We start from the raw sequence: 15,697 nt of genomic DNA on the forward strand, positions 1-15,697 counted from the left end.
CATTTCCGGTGGTGTACGAAGAATACTCATATCACTCAAAACATTCAAGAAATGCTATAAAATATTGAGTTGTTCATTTTTCCAGACGCGACCACTTGATGCTTATAAAGTTCATTTTCATTTGTTTTATTATGCTCATACTGTATTAAGGGAGATACAATTTACGCTGAAGGCGTTGCAAATTTTACTCTCGTTATCACACTAGGTCCTTTTTTTTCAGAATATGGCTTTGCCACGCCACCTGACGACAAAAGCTCTGAACGATAATTAATCATGATTAAATAACAATAACTAAAAGAATGCAATACGATCATAAAGTCATGACACATCCTCAAATTGACCAACCTCACTTTCACAATTTATTTTGCCATACAAGCAGATGATTTAAGGACACGAATACCTGGAATTATTATTAAGATGTATCTCTTTAGATTTTCAAGAATTTAAATTTGTTTTATCATCTCAACCACTCTGAACACGCTAGTTTCCTTCCGCTATTTCACATGGATTTAACGGAAACGGTCCTCAATGACTGTGTTTGATGCTGTCGAGACAGCTACACTCACAGCCTGTTTCACGCTCAGAAACCAGCGTCTTAACTCGTCATCGTGGGTTGAAAGGAGACAAGTTTCTGGTGGGAAACAAGTCAAGATATACTACAGAAATGATCCTGTGAAGTATGATCTTAAATGCAATGTTATTTTGCAGAACTCTAAATAAGGTTTGTACGATCAATGAGCTTTGGCGTAAATTACAGTGCATAGATCGATATTTCGGAATATTAAATTGAGATTTGCAATACTTGACGCACACAGTACATACATTGTCAGGTCTTGCATTTTGTTCATTTATTGAAACACCGAGAAGCTCTTTAATAGTTATAGAACAAGTGACGAGACCAATTTTGGACACAATAAAGAATCCGCGTGCTCATCAAATCAATTTATTACAGTAATGTATTATCGATTGAGAGCCCATTTATCAGCTGGGTGTTTGGCGTGCACCTATAATCCTGCTTCGGGGAGGCTTGGTAGAGTGGATGGCTTGAGTTTAGGAGCCCTGTTTCGTGATACCGCATGTTGATCAGGTGCCCGCACTAAGCTTGACATCAGCATGGATCTGCTAGAGGAATTTAGTAGGTGCAGGTTAGCTAAGGAGGAGCGTAGTGGGTCAGGAGGGAAACCTAGCAGCCAAAAGTTCCCGTGTTCGGCAGTAGTGGGATCGTGCCAGTGAGTGGGCGTCATGCAACAGCCTCAACAAAATAGCCAAACCTCTATCTTTTTTTTTGTCGTTAAAACTACCGAGATCAAACAAACATGCGTTCTACAATATATGGTATCATTAATCAAAGTCCCAGCAATACCCTTTTCAACTAATACCTAAAGAATACATTATATTCCATGTCTCATCTAACTTGGGGAGCAAAAATAAAATTACACCATGCCAACAGCATCCCGTATTCCCAAGCGGTCACCCATCCAAGTACTAACGGGACCCGACATAGCTTAACTTCCGGGAGCTGACGAGACCGGGTGAGTTCTATGTGGTGTGGCCGTTGACATCAATTCAGTCGCCATTACCCGACCATATTCGCCTCTAAATCTAGTTCTAATGCTTGCTTACTTTCTGTTCGAAATACACACCAACCTTAGCCAAACAAACGAGGACATATAAGTACATTTGTCAATGGACAACCGAATATAAAATTTGATAATATTTCCAAACGCCACTATTTTTGGCTAACTGTCATTTTTAATTTTCTCGTTCCGGGGATGTCCGATCAATGAGCCAACAATCCAAGTGTCATAAGGCTAACGATTGCTTCCCTTACTTAGCTTGCGTTGCATAAGGATCTCAGAGTCAGAGAGATTAGATAGAGCTGCCCGAAGAAACCACCAACGTACAAGCCTCTCGGCTGTGCCGTGCGCTTCGCGCTTTACTTAGCTTGCGTTGCATAAGGATCTCAGAGCCAGAGAGATTAGATAGAGCTGCCCGAAGAAACCACCAACGTACAAGCCTCTCGGCTGTGCCGTGCGCTTCGCGCACGGCGTTTCAAATATCTTTCAGCAACAAAGAGGTTGGAGGACGTCTAGTAGCCTCTCGGCTGTACTTTCTGTTCGAAATACACACCAACCTTAGCCAAACAAACGAGGACATATAAGTACATTTGTCAATGGACAACCGAATATAAAATTTGATAATATTTCCAAACGCCACTATTTTTGGCTAACTGTCATTTTTAATTTTCTCGTTCCGGGGATGTCCGATCAATGAGCCAACAATCCAAGTGTCATAAGGCTAACGATTGCTTCCCTTACTTAGCTTGCGTTGCATAAGGATCTCAGAGTCAGAGAGATTAGATAGAGCTGCCCGAAGAAACCACCAACGTACAAGCCTCTCGGCTGTGCCGTGCGCTTCGCGCTTTACTTAGCTTGCGTTGCATAAGGATCTCAGAGCCAGAGAGATTAGATAGAGCTGCCCGAAGAAACCACCAACGTACAAGCCTCTCGGCTGTGCCGTGCGCTTCGCGCACGGCGTTTCAAATATCTTTCAGCAACAAAGAGGTTGGAGGACGTCTAGTAGCCTCTCGGCTGTACTTTCTGTTCGAAATACACACCAACCTTAGCCAAACAAACGAGGACATATAAGTACATTTGTCAATGGACAACCGAATATAAAATTTGATAATATTTCCAAACGCCACTATTTTTGGCTAACTGTCATTTTTAATTTTCTCGTTCCGGGGATGTCCGATCAATGAGCCAACAATCCAAGTGTCATAAGGCTAACGATTGCTTCCCTTACTTAGCTTGCGTTGCATAAGGATCTCAGAGTCAGAGAGATTAGATAGAGCTGCCCGAAGAAACCACCAACGTACAAGCCTCTCGGCTGTGCCGTGCGCTTCGCGCTTTACTTAGCTTGCGTTGCATAAGGATCTCAGAGCCAGAGAGATTAGATAGAGCTGCCCGAAGAAACCACCAACGTACAAGCCTCTCGGCTGTGCCGTGCGCTTCGCGCACGGCGTTTCAAATATCTTTCAGCAACAAAGAGGTTGGAGGACGTCTAGTAGCCTCTCGGCTGTACTTTCTGTTCGAAATACACACCAACCTTAGCCAAACAAACGAGGACATATAAGTACATTTGTCAATGGACAACCGAATATAAAATTTGATAATATTTCCAAACGCCACTATTTTTGGCTAACTGTCATTTTTAATTTTCTCGTTCCGGGGATGTCCGATCAATGAGCCAACAATCCAAGTGTCATAAGGCTAACGATTGCTTCCCTTACTTAGCTTGCGTTGCATAAGGATCTCAGAGTCAGAGAGATTAGATAGAGCTGCCCGAAGAAACCACCAACGTACAAGCCTCTCGGCTGTGCCGTGCGCTTCGCGCTTTACTTAGCTTGCGTTGCATAAGGATCTCAGAGCCAGAGAGATTAGATAGAGCTGCCCGAAGAAACCACCAACGTACAAGCCTCTCGGCTGTGCCGTGCGCTTCGCGCACGGCGTTTCAAATATCTTTCAGCAACAAAGAGGTTGGAGGACGTCTAGTAGCCTCTCGGCTGTACTTTCTGTTCGAAATACACACCAACCTTAGCCAAACAAACGAGGACATATAAGTACATTTGTCAATGGACAACCGAATATAAAATTTGATAATATTTCCAAACGCCACTATTTTTGGCTAACTGTCATTTTTAATTTTCTCGTTCCGGGGATGTCCGATCAATGAGCCAACAATCCAAGTGTCATAAGGCTAACGATTGCTTCCCTTACTTAGCTTGCGTTGCATAAGGATCTCAGAGTCAGAGAGATTAGATAGAGCTGCCCGAAGAAACCACCAACGTACAAGCCTCTCGGCTGTGCCGTGCGCTTCGCGCTTTACTTAGCTTGCGTTGCATAAGGATCTCAGAGCCAGAGAGATTAGATAGAGCTGCCCGAAGAAACCACCAACGTACAAGCCTCTCGGCTGTGCCGTGCGCTTCGCGCACGGCGTTTCAAATATCTTTCAGCAACAAAGAGGTTGGAGGACGTCTAGTAGCCTCTCGGCTGTACTTTCTGTTCGAAATACACACCAACCTTAGCCAAACAAACGAGGACATATAAGTACATTTGTCAATGGACAACCGAATATAAAATTTGATAATATTTCCAAACGCCACTATTTTTGGCTAACTGTCATTTTTAATTTTCTCGTTCCGGGGATGTCCGATCAATGAGCCAACAATCCAAGTGTCATAAGGCTAACGATTGCTTCCCTTACTTAGCTTGCGTTGCATAAGGATCTCAGAGTCAGAGAGATTAGATAGAGCTGCCCGAAGAAACCACCAACGTACAAGCCTCTCGGCTGTGCCGTGCGCTTCGCGCTTTACTTAGCTTGCGTTGCATAAGGATCTCAGAGCCAGAGAGATTAGATAGAGCTGCCCGAAGAAACCACCAACGTACAAGCCTCTCGGCTGTGCCGTGCGCTTCGCGCACGGCGTTTCAAATATCTTTCAGCAACAAAGAGGTTGGAGGACGTCTAGTAGCCTCTCGGCTGTACTTTCTGTTCGAAATACACACCAACCTTAGCCAAACAAACGAGGACATATAAGTACATTTGTCAATGGACAACCGAATATAAAATTTGATAATATTTCCAAACGCCACTATTTTTGGCTAACTGTCATTTTTAATTTTCTCGTTCCGGGGATGTCCGATCAATGAGCCAACAATCCAAGTGTCATAAGGCTAACGATTGCTTCCCTTACTTAGCTTGCGTTGCATAAGGATCTCAGAGTCAGAGAGATTAGATAGAGCTGCCCGAAGAAACCACCAACGTACAAGCCTCTCGGCTGTGCCGTGCGCTTCGCGCTTTACTTAGCTTGCGTTGCATAAGGATCTCAGAGCCAGAGAGATTAGATAGAGCTGCCCGAAGAAACCACCAACGTACAAGCCTCTCGGCTGTGCCGTGCGCTTCGCGCACGGCGTTTCAAATATCTTTCAGCAACAAAGAGGTTGGAGGACGTCTAGTAGCCTCTCGGCTGTACTTTCTGTTCGAAATACACACCAACCTTAGCCAAACAAACGAGGACATATAAGTACATTTGTCAATGGACAACCGAATATAAAATTTGATAATATTTCCAAACGCCACTATTTTTGGCTAACTGTCATTTTTAATTTTCTCGTTCCGGGGATGTCCGATCAATGAGCCAACAATCCAAGTGTCATAAGGCTAACGATTGCTTCCCTTACTTAGCTTGCGTTGCATAAGGATCTCAGAGTCAGAGAGATTAGATAGAGCTGCCCGAAGAAACCACCAACGTACAAGCCTCTCGGCTGTGCCGTGCGCTTCGCGCTTTACTTAGCTTGCGTTGCATAAGGATCTCAGAGCCAGAGAGATTAGATAGAGCTGCCCGAAGAAACCACCAACGTACAAGCCTCTCGGCTGTGCCGTGCGCTTCGCGCACGGCGTTTCAAATATCTTTCAGCAACAAAGAGGTTGGAGGACGTCTAGTAGCCTCTCGGCTGTACTTTCTGTTCGAAATACACACCAACCTTAGCCAAACAAACGAGGACATATAAGTACATTTGTCAATGGACAACCGAATATAAAATTTGATAATATTTCCAAACGCCACTATTTTTGGCTAACTGTCATTTTTAATTTTCTCGTTCCGGGGATGTCCGATCAATGAGCCAACAATCCAAGTGTCATAAGGCTAACGATTGCTTCCCTTACTTAGCTTGCGTTGCATAAGGATCTCAGAGTCAGAGAGATTAGATAGAGCTGCCCGAAGAAACCACCAACGTACAAGCCTCTCGGCTGTGCCGTGCGCTTCGCGCTTTACTTAGCTTGCGTTGCATAAGGATCTCAGAGCCAGAGAGATTAGATAGAGCTGCCCGAAGAAACCACCAACGTACAAGCCTCTCGGCTGTGCCGTGCGCTTCGCGCACGGCGTTTCAAATATCTTTCAGCAACAAAGAGGTTGGAGGACGTCTAGTAGCCTCTCGGCTGTACTTTCTGTTCGAAATACACACCAACCTTAGCCAAACAAACGAGGACATATAAGTACATTTGTCAATGGACAACCGAATATAAAATTTGATAATATTTCCAAACGCCACTATTTTTGGCTAACTGTCATTTTTAATTTTCTCGTTCCGGGGATGTCCGATCAATGAGCCAACAATCCAAGTGTCATAAGGCTAACGATTGCTTCCCTTACTTAGCTTGCGTTGCATAAGGATCTCAGAGTCAGAGAGATTAGATAGAGCTGCCCGAAGAAACCACCAACGTACAAGCCTCTCGGCTGTGCCGTGCGCTTCGCGCTTTACTTAGCTTGCGTTGCATAAGGATCTCAGAGCCAGAGAGATTAGATAGAGCTGCCCGAAGAAACCACCAACGTACAAGCCTCTCGGCTGTGCCGTGCGCTTCGCGCACGGCGTTTCAAATATCTTTCAGCAACAAAGAGGTTGGAGGACGTCTAGTAGCCTCTCGGCTGTGCCGTGCGCTTCGCGCACGGCGTTTCAAATATCTTTCAGCAACAAAGAGGTTGGAGGACGTCTAGTAGGCAATATCCAGTAAAAAATACGTTCCTTCCATTTTCAACTAATGCCAAAATAATACATTGTAGTCCATGTAGTATCACCCATCTTGGGAAGCACTTCAATTCAATTGGATTCACAAAAATAAAATAATTCCATGCCAACAGCATCCCGTATTCCCAAGCGGTCACCCATCCAAGTACTAACGGGACCCGACATAGCTTAACTTCCGGGAGCTGACGAGACCGGGTGAGTTCTATGTGGTATGGCCGTTGACATTAAACTAGACGCAATTACCCGACCATATTCGCCTCTAATCTATTACTTGTGCTTGAGATTTATCTTTTTGAAATACACACTAATCTTACCAAAACCACCGAAAAACTATCAGTTTGTCATTTTACAAATGGGGAATGCGACTTTGGCCCCCCCGACTACAGCCCTGGCCTCAAAACGACTTTGGACCCCCTAACATTGGTCCCCTCCGACTACAGACCCCCACCCGGCAACAGACCCCCCAACATTGTCCCCACCCCCTTTTGGTAGGGGGGGCTGTTGTCGACTAAATCAGCCGGCAACAGCCCCCCTACCAAAAATTTTTAAAGTCCATGGTGGTCTGTTGTCGGTCGATCTAGTCGACAACAGCCCCCCTCCCTTTCTGATGGGGGGACTGTTGTCGGTCAATTTAGCCGACAACAGCCCCCCCCTTTACGTTGTGTTACATCATAGAACGTGGCAGGGACAAATTATATTTTTATTGATATGTACATTTGATCCTGACCACCGAATGCTGGGCTGGGATGGAAGCCACCGCCTGGTGGATGTTGTGGCTGGCCGGATGAATGACCCATGATATGCGGATGATGTCGCTGCGGAGGCAGAGAGAAACCGACGGAAGACCCAAGCTGCTCAAGTTGAATAGCGGTGGCAAGAAATTACCGGGTCCGTTGGCCGGTCCGTTGACCGCCGCCGACTTGGTCGGTGGCATCCGATCCTGCGGAGCAGCTAGAGGAGTAGGCGGAAAAGCGGCGGACGCCTTCGTCATGTCCGGATTCATGAGACCTGCGGCGACGCCTCCACCTGCGATTGAAAGAATGTTGCAAAGACGGCCCAATATCATTTCCCAGTGTACTGCGATATCACATAATGTGGCGGTTTATACCGCATCACTTTTCTCTTTCTTCTTTACATGAACAATGTCTTTTGTGATTGTCTTAATTCTCTACACTTCTCTCATTTTTAATTAGACTACTTTCTTCATTTTCATTGTAAAGAATTTTTTTAAATTTAAAATTACACAAAAATTGCAGCTGATTATATATTTTTGCGCGACGCCGACAAAGTACAAATACGTATAAATAAAAAAAGGATTTCTATAGTAGCAAAGCGCGGTTACTATGACGAGATATCAGATATATGGTTTGTCCATTCGAATTTCGAGAATTTATTTTAACCTCCAAGCCGATTTCGACCAGATCTACTAGAGCTTCTAAACAACAGTCAACTTCTTTTGGCAACTTCAATTGGAGAGGTGATTGAATGAACAAACCATACATCTGATATCTCGTCATAGTAACCGCGCTTTGCTACTATAGAAATCCTTTTTTTATTTATTACGTGTTTGTACTTTGTCGGCGTCGCGCAAAAATAAAAAAACAGCTGCAATTTTTGTGTAATTTTAAATTTAAAAAAATTCTTTACAATGAAAATGAAGAAAGTAGTCTAATTAAAAATAAGAGAAGTGTAGAGAATTAAGAAAATCACAAAAGACATTGTTCATGTAAAGAAGAAAGAGAAAAGTGATGCGGTATAAAGCGCCACATTATGTGATATCAGTACACTGGGAAATTATATTGGGCCGTCTTTGCAACATTCTTTCAATCGCAGGTGGAGGCGTCGCCGGAGGTCTCATGAATCCGGCCATAACGTGGGTGGCGGCCTCTTTCCCGCCCACTCCTCTAGCTGTTCCGCAGGATCGGATGCAGCCGACCCAGTCGGCGGTGGTCAACGGACCCGGTAATTTCTTGCCACCACTTTTCAATTTGAGCGGCTTGGATCTTCCGTCGGTTTCTCTCTGCCTCCGCAGCAACATCATCCGCACAACATGGGCCATTCATCCGGCCAGCCACAGCATCCACTAGGCGGTGGCTTCAATCCCAGCCCACATTCAGCATCGACAGCATCATCGGCAGCGGTAAGGGCGAAGCCATGGCCGCCATCACGTCCGTTGATGCCGAGCTGAAAGCAATAACGGCCATGGCGGCCATGTCACCGACCATCTGAGCGACAGGCCAAGCATCGGCTGACGGCCTACCGTCCATCGTCGAAACTGAATTCAACTTATCCAACTTGTCCAACGGCGATTAAGATAAACTGCGCCGTTTGGCCATGGTATCCGGCGTCCAGGGCCTGTTTAAGTTGTTGGTTTTCTCTCTCTTTTTATATAATATCCTATCAACAACCCACTCTATACCGTTTGCGTCGTTTTTTTTTAAATCAGGCAAATTGAAGGAAAAATTGTATTTGCGTTATTATTGTATTATATTTATCAAATGAACATATTTAAAAAACAATAATTTGTCCCTGCCACGTTCTATGATGTAACACAACGTAAACGGGGGGGGGGGGGGGCTGTTGTCGGCTAAATTGACCGACAACAGTCCCCCCATCAGAAAGGGAGGGGGGCTGTTGTCGACTAGATCGACCGACAACAGACCACCATGGACTTTAAAAATTTTTGGTAGGGGGGGCTGTTGCCGGCTGATTTAGTCGACAACAGCCCCCCTACCAAAAGGGGGTGGGGACAATGTTGGGGGGTCTGTTGCCGGGTGGGGGTCTGTAGTCGGAGGGGGACCAATGTTAGGGGGTCCAAAGTTGTTTTGAGGCCAGGGCTGTAGTCGGGGGGGCCAATGACCGCATGCCTTACAAATGTTGTCAGTATGTAGTAGTAGAATATCTTTGTTTCCGCATACAGACGTTTTTAATTTTTCATTTATTCAAAGTGCCCAATCAGAAGACCGGGCGTTAAAAAAATAAGTCATATAGACTCATCAATGCTCCTAACCACGGAAATCTTTAGTAAAAGGCGAAAGATTTATCCGGGTATTGATTAGAAACCAGAGTAAATAACAGTGGTATGCCTTGTATTTATATTCATTTCAAAATTTTGAAGTGCGCTTGTAAGGTTTTTTTTCGAAACATGCGTTTACATATCAAAATCCTTGTGCAATTCTTTATCAATGGGTACAGTTATTTTAAAGTAAATATCATGTATAAAGCTCGTTAACATGTTTTTGAACGAAACAGTTGTGCGCAGTGTTATTTTTGAAAAAAATGAACGATCTTTATGGTACAAGCCCAACACGTAGGTGGTGGGATCAGATGTTTACCCCGACATTCACCCTACAGCGGTTAACAATTTATTGAACTTCCCCTTTAAACATGGTGGAATCTTTTCACCTTGTCATTTGGAATCACCTTTTCAAATATTTTCCCCGTGTTCACAATGTTCCAACTGACTGATATTAATGGCCTTCAGCGAACGAATTAATCAGCCTTGTCTGACGTGCAATACCAACTAAATGGAAACAAAAATCACTTATACGATTTCACTTTCACCGTTTAATGTTATAAACACACTATGCAACACTCCAATTTTTCTAACTGACTGTAATTTTTTTTTTCTTGTACGCTGAAATGCTCCTGATGGAGCTATCAAAAATTGCCGACGACAAAGATTATTTCACTTCATCGTGGCGGGGTATTGGTTAAAGTTTTCAACTAGCAATAATCACACCTCGGGAGACCCTCATTGGTTATGATATTGCCACTGCGCAAAGCTAAATTATAATCAGAAAAGCAAGTCTACTTAAGCATTTGCTGAATTCGTTCTGCTTGGACGTGTTGGACCAACAATTTCGTTCAGAAATATTCATTTAGATTACCCTAGGCAAATTTTAATTTCCATCTCCCATTGGACTAATACCAACAGGGGACAGTTCATTACATACATGAAATAATTTTTGTCTTAATATCGGGTCAAATACTTGAAATTCTGTAAATGTGTATTTTTCTTCCATACATTTCAACAACTTCCTGCACACACAAAAAAAGGGAGGGGGAATTTCAGGTTTTCATTCCAAATTGTTTTTCACATTATGAACTATTGAAGTGAGCGAGCATTACTTTCCAACCAAACAAAATTTATAGTTAATCTGCGTGTTGACGTGAAAAATCAGTTTTCAGTGCCGTGACCAGGATTCGAACCTGGGTTACTACGGATTCATATCTAGTAGGTACCACAACGTAGGGTCCTAACCACTAGACGATCACGGCCAATCCATTGGCCATGATGATTTATATTAAAGTAGCTAAACATGAATTTCATTACTTTGTTGTTTCTTCCCAGAAAGAAAATCTGATGCTTCGCGTATTCCCAAGCGGTCAACCCTACCGTTTACTAACGGGACCAGATTTAGTTCAACTTCCGGCAGATGACAAGAATTTTTCTTACATTTATAGTGTGTTCAGGGAACGGCGCGAACGCAGTCCCCCACTACCAAAAATTGTACTCCCGAGTTAATCACATTTGGATTAATCGCAAGGGTCAGCCCATCCTTAGTGCAATGGAAAGGCCTCGCCCTGGAGGAACCACCTTGGTGATCATGGTTGCCTCTGAGCCAGGTAAGTATGATTGTGGATGCTTTTTCACTTTGTTTAATACTTTGTATACAGCAGAACAATATTGACAAAGAGTGTTCAAGTATTTGACTGACGTTTAGAGAATACCACCCACTTTCTTTCATCGACTTGAATTACGAACTCGAGCAAAATATAGTAAATAAAGCTCAGTATTTATTTCATGGTCTTGATCTTTGCAAATACTTTTCAAGAAACAAATTGCTTGTTTTTTTTCATTTGGTCGTCCAATTGGCAAATAAGAAAATAAGAAAATCGACTTTTCATATGAAAATACACGCATCTTCATATTTTAAAAAAAACATCACATCGAAAGATGAACAGTACTAATTAGTTAACACAATCAAGTACGTATTTTTTTATGCTTTTCTTGATATTACGAAAAAAATACAATTAGAAAAAATTACAAACATGTCTACATGACAGTTTTGCAATTATACATGGTCTTTTATTATACGGTGCTAAGACAATTTCTGTTTTATTCAATATGTTCTCCCTCATAGAGGGTGAGCCGATCCCGGAGGTACTGCAATACCGGGTCAACCCGTGGCGGGAGCAGTGCAAGCACTGTATTCCCACCGTATGCCAAAAATCAGTTTAATATTCTGGGGTCCATTTGAACCCGTATCAGATATTAAGCTGATAAGAACAGATACTACACTTTGATCTTAGCCAAAAGGCCGAGAAGCGATAATGTTACAAGGATTACTGCCCAAAATAACCACTGAGGTTCAACACATTTCCGGTGGTGTACGAAGAATACTCATATCACTCAAAACATTCAAGAAATGCTATAAAATATTGAGTTGTTCATTTTTCCAGACGCGACCACTTGATGCTTATAAAGTTCATTTTCATTTGTTTTATTATGCTCATACTGTATTAAGGGAGATACAATTTACGCTGAAGGCGTTGCAAATTTTACTCTCGTTATCACACTAGGTCCTTTTTTTTCAGAATATGGCTTTGCCACGCCACCTGACGACAAAAGCTCTGAACGATAATTAATCATGATTAAATAACAATAACTAAAAGAATGCAATACGATCATAAAGTCATGACACATCCTCAAATTGACCAACCTCACTTTCACAATTTATTTTGCCATACAAGCAGATGATTTAAGGACACGAATACCTGGAATTATTATTAAGATGTATCTCTTTAGATTTTCAAGAATTTAAATTTGTTTTATCATCTCAACCACTCTGAACACGCTAGTTTCCTTCCGCTATTTCACATGGATTTAACGGAAACGGTCCTCAATGACTGTGTTTGATGCTGTCGAGACAGCTACACTCACAGCCTGTTTCACGCTCAGAAACCAGCGTCTTAACTCGTCATCGTGGGTTGAAAGGAGACAAGTTTCTGGTGGGAAACAAGTCAAGATATACTACAGAAATGATCCTGTGAAGTATGATCTTAAATGCAATGTTATTTTGCAGAACTCTAAATAAGGTTTGTACGATCAATGAGCTTTGGCGTAAATTACAGTGCATAGATCGATATTTCGGAATATTAAATTGAGATTTGCAATACTTGACGCACACAGTACATACATTGTCAGGTCTTGCATTTTGTTCATTTATTGAAACACCGAGAAGCTCTTTAATAGTTATAGAACAAGTGACGAGACCAATTTTGGACACAATAAAGAATCCGCGTGCTCATCAAATCAATTTATTACAGTAATGTATTATCGATTGAGAGCCCATTTATCAGCTGGGTGTTTGGCGTGCACCTATAATCCTGCTTCGGGGAGGCTTGGTAGAGTGGATGGCTTGAGTTTAGGAGCCCTGTTTCGTGATACCGCATGTTGATCAGGTGCCCGCACTAAGCTTGACATCAGCATGGATCTGCTAGAGGAATCTAGTAGGTGCAGGTTAGCTAAGGAGGAGCGTAGTGGGTCAGGAGGGAAACCTAGCAGCCAAAAGTTCCCGTGTTCGGCAGTAGTGGGATCGTGCCAGTGAGTGGGCGTCATGCAACAGCCTCAACAAAATAGCCAAACCTCTATCTTTTTTTTTGTCGTTAAAACTACCGAGATCAAACAAACATGCGTTCTACAATATATGGTATCATTAATCAAAGTCCCAGCAATACCCTTTTCAACTAATACCTAAAGAATACATTATATTCCATGTCTCATCTAACTTGGGGAGCAAAAATAAAATTACACCATGCCAACAGCATCCCGTATTCCCAAGCGGTCACCCATCCAAGTACTAACGGGACCCGACATAGCTTAACTTCCGGGAGCTGACGAGACCGGGTGAGTTCTATGTGGTGTGGCCGTTGACATCAATTCAGTCGCCATTACCCGACCATATTCGCCTCTAAATCTAGTTCTAATGCTTGCTTACTTTCTGTTCGAAATACACACCAACCTTAGCCAAACAAACGAGGACATATAAGTACATTTGTCAATGGACAACCGAATATAAAATTTGATAATATTTCCAAACGCCACTATTTTTGGCTAACTGTCATTTTTAATTTTCTCGTTCCGGGGATGTCCGATCAATGAGCCAACAATCCAAGTGTCATAAGGCTAACGATTGCTTCCCTTACTTAGCTTGCGTTGCATAAGGATCTCAGAGTCAGAGAGATTAGATAGAGCTGCCCGAAGAAACCACCAACGTACAAGCCTCTCGGCTGTGCCGTGCGCTTCGCGCTTTACTTAGCTTGCGTTGCATAAGGATCTCAGAGCCAGAGAGATTAGATAGAGCTGCCCGAAGAAACCACCAACGTACAAGCCTCTCGGCGTACAGCCGAGAGGCTACTAGACGTCCTCCAACCTCTTTGTTGCTGAAAGATATTTGAAACGCCGTGCGCGAAGCGCACGGCACAGCCGAGAGGCTTGTACGTTGGTGGTTTCTTCGGGCAGCTCTATCTAATCTCTCTGGCTCTGAGATCCTTATGCAACGCAAGCTAAGTAAAGCGCGAAGCGCACGGCACAGCCGAGAGGCTTGTACGTTGGTGGTTTCTTCGGGCAGCTCTATCTAATCTCTCTGACTCTGAGATCCTTATGCAACGCAAGCTAAGTAAGGGAAGCAATCGTTAGCCTTATGACACTTGGATTGTTGGCTCATTGATCGGACATCCCCGGAACGAGAAAATTAAAAATGACAGTTAGCCACAAAAGACAGTGACGACAAAAGCTCTGAACGATAATTAATCATGATTAAATAACAATAACTAAAAGAATGCAATACGATCATAAAGTCATGACACATCCTCAAATTGACCAACCTCACTTTCACAATTTATTTTGCCATACAAGCAGATGATTTAAGGACACGAATACCTGGAATTATTATTAAGATGTATCTCTTTAGATTTTCAAGAATTTAAATTTGTTTTATCATCTCAACCACTCTGAACACGCTAGTTTCCTTCCGCTATTTCACATGGATTTAACGGAAACGGTCCTCAATGACTGTGTTTGATGCTGTCGAGACAGCTACACTCACAGCCTGTTTCACGCTCAGAAACCAGCGTCTTAACTCGTCATCGTGGGTTGAAAGGAGACAAGTTTCTGGTGGGAAACAAGTCAAGATATACTACAGAAATGATCCTGTGAAGTATGATCTTAAATGCAATGTTATTTTGCAGAACTCTAAATAAGGTTTGTACGATCAATGAGCTTTGGCGTAAATTACAGTGCATAGATCGATATTTCGGAATATTAAATTGAGATTTGCAATACTTGACGCACACAGTACATACATTGTCAGGTCTTGCATTTTGTTCATTTATTGAAACACCGAGAAGCTCTTTAATAGTTATAGAACAAGTGACGAGACCAATTTTGGACACAATAAAGAATCCGCGTGCTCATCAAATCAATTTATTACAGTAATGTATTATCGATTGAGAGCCCATTTATCAGCTGGGTGTTTGGCGTGCACCTATAATCCTGCTTCGGGGAGGCTTGGTAGAGTGGATGGCTTGAGTTTAGGAGCCCTGTTTCGTGATACCGCATGTTGATCAGGTGCCCGCACTAAGCTTGACATCAGCATGGATCTGCTAGAGGAATCTAGTAGGTGCAGGTTAGCTAAGGAGGAGCGTAGTGGGTCAGGAGGGAAACCTAGCAGCCAAAAGTTCCCGTGTTCGGCAGTAGTGGGATCGTGCCAGTGAGTGGGCGTCATGCAACAGCCTCAACAAAATAGCCAAACCTCTATCTTTTTTTTTGTCGTTAAAACTACCGAGATCAAACAAACATGCGTTCTACAATATATGGTATCATTAATCAAAGTCCCAGCAATACCCTTTTCAACTAATACCTAAAGAATACATTATATTCCATGTCTCATCTAACTTGGGGAGCAAAAATAAAATTACACCATGCCAACAGCATCCCGTATTCCCAAGCGGTCACCCATCCAAGTACTAACGGGACCCGACATAGCTTAACTTCCGGGAGCTGACGAGACCGGGTGAGTTCTATGTGGTGTGGCCGTTGACAT

At 43.0% G+C, this 15,697-nt stretch overlaps 12 non-coding genes across 12 annotated transcripts; all 12 read right to left on the reverse strand.

Moving 5' to 3' along the window:
* Positions 1 to 465: 465 nt before the first annotated feature.
* Positions 466 to 687, reverse strand: LOC124322376. The gene has a single exon (XR_006914664.1). It is a non-coding gene; the product is annotated as a small nucleolar RNA U3 (small nucleolar RNA).
* A 754-nt stretch (positions 688 to 1,441) lies between these two features.
* Positions 1,442 to 1,560, reverse strand: LOC124323073. Its single transcript, XR_006915319.1, has one exon. It is a non-coding gene; the product is annotated as a 5S ribosomal RNA (ribosomal RNA).
* A 5,131-nt stretch (positions 1,561 to 6,691) lies between these two features.
* Positions 6,692 to 6,810, reverse strand: LOC124322305. The gene has a single exon (XR_006914645.1). It is a non-coding gene; the product is annotated as a 5S ribosomal RNA (ribosomal RNA).
* Positions 6,811 to 9,535: 2,725 nt separating this feature from the next.
* On the reverse strand, positions 9,536 to 9,658 carry LOC124322783. The gene has a single exon (XR_006915044.1). It is a non-coding gene; the product is annotated as a U5 spliceosomal RNA (small nuclear RNA).
* A 574-nt stretch (positions 9,659 to 10,232) lies between these two features.
* LOC124322591 lies at positions 10,233 to 10,374 on the reverse strand. The gene has a single exon (XR_006914865.1). It is a non-coding gene; the product is annotated as a U4 spliceosomal RNA (small nuclear RNA).
* A 404-nt stretch (positions 10,375 to 10,778) lies between these two features.
* Trnah-gug lies at positions 10,779 to 10,868 on the reverse strand. The gene is given in 2 exon segments: positions 10,779 to 10,813; positions 10,832 to 10,868. It is a non-coding gene; the product is annotated as a tRNA-His (tRNA).
* A 192-nt stretch (positions 10,869 to 11,060) lies between these two features.
* Positions 11,061 to 11,224, reverse strand: LOC124321955. Its single transcript, XR_006914316.1, has one exon. It is a non-coding gene; the product is annotated as a U1 spliceosomal RNA (small nuclear RNA).
* A 508-nt stretch (positions 11,225 to 11,732) lies between these two features.
* LOC124322149 lies at positions 11,733 to 11,923 on the reverse strand. The gene has a single exon (XR_006914499.1). It is a non-coding gene; the product is annotated as a U2 spliceosomal RNA (small nuclear RNA).
* Positions 11,924 to 12,433: 510 nt separating this feature from the next.
* On the reverse strand, positions 12,434 to 12,655 carry LOC124322377. The gene has a single exon (XR_006914665.1). It is a non-coding gene; the product is annotated as a small nucleolar RNA U3 (small nucleolar RNA).
* A 754-nt stretch (positions 12,656 to 13,409) lies between these two features.
* LOC124323075 lies at positions 13,410 to 13,528 on the reverse strand. The gene has a single exon (XR_006915321.1). It is a non-coding gene; the product is annotated as a 5S ribosomal RNA (ribosomal RNA).
* Positions 13,529 to 14,600: 1,072 nt separating this feature from the next.
* LOC124322378 lies at positions 14,601 to 14,822 on the reverse strand. The gene has a single exon (XR_006914666.1). It is a non-coding gene; the product is annotated as a small nucleolar RNA U3 (small nucleolar RNA).
* A 754-nt stretch (positions 14,823 to 15,576) lies between these two features.
* On the reverse strand, positions 15,577 to 15,695 carry LOC124323077. The gene has a single exon (XR_006915322.1). It is a non-coding gene; the product is annotated as a 5S ribosomal RNA (ribosomal RNA).
* Positions 15,696 to 15,697: the final 2 nt, after the last annotated feature.

This window comes from Daphnia pulicaria, chromosome 1 (assembly GCF_021234035.1).
Source record: "Daphnia pulicaria isolate SC F1-1A chromosome 1, SC_F0-13Bv2, whole genome shotgun sequence".
NCBI lineage: Eukaryota > Metazoa > Arthropoda > Branchiopoda > Diplostraca > Daphniidae > Daphnia > Daphnia pulicaria.